The sequence below is a fragment of the Halyomorpha halys genome, unplaced genomic scaffold (assembly GCF_000696795.3).
Source record: "Halyomorpha halys isolate HHAL.00 unplaced genomic scaffold, Hhal_1.1 Scaffold653.1, whole genome shotgun sequence".
Classification (NCBI taxonomy): Eukaryota; Metazoa; Arthropoda; class Insecta; order Hemiptera; family Pentatomidae; genus Halyomorpha; species Halyomorpha halys.
Window position 1 is genome coordinate 322927 of NW_027106142.1, and position 4672 is coordinate 327598.

A 4672-nucleotide genomic window follows, 5' to 3' on the forward strand; every position below is an offset into this window, starting at 1 on the left:
TCTATGAAACGGCAGTGCTGGCTTATTAGCCAGCCGAACCGAGAGGAATTCTTATGCGGGAAAGTGTCTCATTGAATACCAAACCCTAATGAGTTTGGAATTTCATGAGGGCATGTTCAACTCCTTTGTGTATCGAAGATAAAGAGGAAAAGAAATAATTTATATTATTCAAAAACCTCAATTTAAATTAAAAAAAAATTATCTTTTTCTCCTATCATACAATTTACCTTTATGCATTTTTAGAAAGCAGATTAAACACACAACATATATGTAAATATTTTATTCTTCATTATATAAAACTTCATGATTATATTCCCTAGTCACCCTCACGGACTAGATTTGATATTAAAAAGACCGTAAAATATTTATTTATTCATAGGAATGGTGTAGCTCAGTGAGTAAGGCACTGAACTTCTAACTGCCGGGTTCGAGTCCAGCTGGGACAGATTATTTATATCACCTGTCAGTCTTATCGAATTAAGGAAATTGTGTTAAGACTCCTTCTTCCTCAATTAAATACAAATTTGTTTGGAGTTACCAGTATATAGATACACCTACTATATGAAAAAATTAGGTTTACGCACCCTGTAAGTTTGCTTTAAAAATTTTTAACGTATAGTATCAACTGCAAGGGTTAAATATTGGTTAAGTGAAAATAAATTTTCTTATTAGTTATTTAATACATATAGTTACATGGAAACCATTGTTGAAATGGAAAAACGTACTGCATTTTACAAACCCACTGAGATACCCCATTCCTTTGAAAAATTAAATATTGTATGGTCTATTTAATATAAAATTTTACACCGCATTGAAACTTGTGTTAGAAGTTTAATTTATGGATTTTCCGTTATTCTCCAAAACCTTCAACACCTTCATAAGTTAAATATTATTTCTTCTAAAACTTTAAGGTTTCCAACGGTTCCTAATACTTCTGTATTACTAATCTTACCCTGAAAATGTGTTATCAACCTTTAAAAAATATTACTGTATTTATTATTAAATCCTTTATTGTTTATACTTATCAGTTTTTCAATACTAATAAAATAGGAATGTTTAATTATTTCAAATAAACAAAATTATAGTTACTTAAGAGAAAATTTATTAAATAATTGGTAATTCATTTTCAGACTATTTCAGCGAGGATAAGACAAAGCTGACACTGAAGACCAATTAATTTTACATTGAAAGGCCGAGCTTGATCAAAATCGTTAGAGCATTTTAAAGAAAATCTAAAAAAATAAGTAAAATCGATTATTTAAAGTGGTTCCGATTGGTCGATTTAAAAAGTTACTGTCACGTCCCAGGCATACTTTTGCCTAAAATAAGTAATTTCAGTTTCGTTTTTGATTTAGTCTGTTCACACTCACAAGCTATTTTGCAAGACTTGGAAATTCTGACCCAAAACACGTATTTCTGTCCAAAATTCGGATTAGAAATTTTGTACGATTGTAATATATTCCACAAATAGACACATGCAGTAAAAATATCATTCACGCTGAACGTATATTAAAAAAAAAAAATTAAATGTACCGTGTTTCAGTATCAGTTAGTATGAAGCCATCAAACTGAAAATCCTTTTTTTTTTTTGGATTGGTAATTTTTTTTTAACATACATTTTGGATGATAATTATTGAACCAGATGCACTTAATAATTTAATCATGAAATCTATATTTAACGCATATAAAGCCAGATGCATATATAGTTAAGAATATGTTATTTGTTCCTCACCATTTTATAAGTAAAATTTAAAAAACAAAACTAAAAACAAGGCAATCAAGCGTTCACAAAAATATTAAGTGGCTTCACATTAATGAATTAAAAACTAAAAAAAAAAAATTAAAGTTAACCAATACTCCATTGGAGTTATTAAAAAATATGGTTTTAACATCTTCATGCTATCGTATCAACTCTAACGAGTAACGAAAGAACAGATTTTCTCCATATTGGAAATCCCGAGAGGTCCCGACAGCATTGGAGGTAAACAGGAAGATCCTGATGGGATTTTGATAAGATTTGAACGATTCGTTCCCGAAGGATATTGGGCTGTTTCCTCGGTGCCCTTGGGGAAGGTTGGAAGAGAAACATGGCCCGAGTCAACTTGACATATTGAGGCCCTAGTATCGTAACTTAAAAGGCATAGAACGTTCCTTTGAATTAATTTTGGAATCCTGTTCATACTTTTGTTTAAAAAATTATATATTTCGAATTCTTCCATGCCAAGTAAACTTTATTAATTTTTTTTTTCGGTCAGATATTTAGTTTTTAACTTATGTTAGTACATGTGGAAAAAAAACTCAGCGTTTTTATTCAGTATTAAATCTTATTAATTTGAGGTTTTGAGACACCTCAAAATGAAAAATTATTTAAAGATAAAATAAGAAAATTATATATAAATAAAATAATTATGAGAGATAGTTGAGCGTGGATGATGAATGAGGAGAAGATGGTTGGGGGTGCGGTCAATGAAAAACAAATAAGTTCGATTAACTTATTTTAATGTGCCAACGTTTCGGCTAGAGTTTCTAGCCTTCTTCAGGGCTAAAAACAGAACAAGATAACAACCACAGTAAGTATAGAAAAATAAAAAAATAAAAAGGAAGTATAAACAGAATTTTACACATAAAATGAATAATTTTACAAAATAGAATTAATAAAATGAAGTGATGAGAGAAGCGGGAAATAAAATGTATACATAGGTAATTGAAAAAGTGGGTAAAATAACATAATTAAGGAAATGAAATAAAAATGAAGTTATATAATGCAAAGAAGTATGAACATATTAGTTATATAATATAAAATAAACAATGATAAAGAATATTAAAAAATACGTAAACAATAAGGTAACAAATGTACAGGAGGCGCAAAAACAGAAAAGTAGTTTGAGAAAACAAAATTAAACACACTAAACGACGCAAAATTAAGGAGTTTTTTCGGTCTTTTAGTGCGTTCGATTTTTTTTTTTTCAAATCTACTTTTCTGTTTTTTCTTGTTATTTCGTCTTCGGTAGATTTTAAACCTTATAGTTTACGACATTTTTTAAATTCTTATCATCGTTTATTTTATAATAATACTATTCTATTTCTTATTTTCATTTATTTGTATATAATTTTCTTAATTTAACTTTTTGTATCTTATTATCTTACAATGCCAAAATATTCTTAGTTGTTTTTGTATCTTTTTAGCCCTGATGAAGCTCTCCACAGTAGGGTGAAACGTTGGAAAATAAATAATTAAATAAATAACTTTATTTTTTTCTCTATTGACCACAACCGCAACCATCTTCTTCATTATTCGAAAAATTACTTAGATTAATACAGCTTACTTCTGTGAAGAAAACATTCAAGATTTATCAGAAATAAACTCCTGTAATCAGCCTAAATCATTAGTTTAAAACAAATTATGGAAATAAAAAATAGATAAATAAATTGCTTCTGGGAATATCATAATTCTTAGTTAAATCCTTTGCAAAATATGTATTTATTTCACAGGAAATGTGGCACTTGAGCAAATCCTGTACATATTAAAAATAATTAATCGTATTTTTGGACGTTACTTGGACGATATTGGACGTATTTATATGTCCTCAGCATTTTATTTGCCCTAGAATTATTGGGTGAGTCAGTGTTATAAAAAATACCCCAATTAGTAAGAATTTATTAACAATATATCTTAAAAATTCGAATATACCCGAATTTTTAAGATTTCTATTCAACTTGACGGTTAACAGTCGCCAGAGGTTTTTTTTTCTGATGATGTGTTACATCTTGTGACAGATTAACTTTGATTGCCAATTTCCTGGATGTTATTGCTGATAATACCGTTAAGCGGTTGTGGCATGGAGTTACAAGCATATTGGTTTTGGCCTGTCTATGTTTTGCTTTCGCCAGAATTTAAACTTTAAAATTAACTACTAATGATTTCAACTTAATTATGAGGTAGAGACGTATAAGAATAGTGGTGAGTATAAAAATACGCAGTGGTATTTTGAAAACATTAACTTAGTTTCATAAACCCGCCAACTGTCTATGAGTGTGTTAGATTAGCGCAAGTTGTAAAACGGAATTCATAAGGCTAATTAGCCTAAAATATTATTTATTAAATATGCTTCGTTTTTGTAACAGTTACAATATTGTAACTGTGAGCCTCAAAGATGAGGTAAATAACAATGTAACAGGTTTTGGTATAACATATTTTTTATCATAAATTAAGTAAATTTCTTTTTCGAAGACAGTTAATTGCAATAATATTAATATAATTTAAAGGTAAAAAAGTATTTCAAAAGTGACCATTAAACAAAAGAGTTTAAAAATATAAATCTTAAAAATATATAATTAAAAAAATATCATTAATAAGAAATTATCACACATCAATAGAAAGTGTAAATTAAATAATTTTGGATATTTTCAATAAAATAAATAAACTTTAAATGTAATGAATTATATGGTTGAAAACGATCAATAGATAAGAATGTAACTATATTTAGAAAATTATGCCTGAAGAAGAACAAATGATTCAAAACATTGCAATGAATAATACTAGTAATATGGAAGATTCTACTGTCCCAGGAGAAAAAAACAGATTATATCGCCACAGTTTTAAAAACAGTACAGCTAGATTCAAAAGCACTATTCCATCTTTTGAAGACCAGTTAGATTTGCCTATTTATTA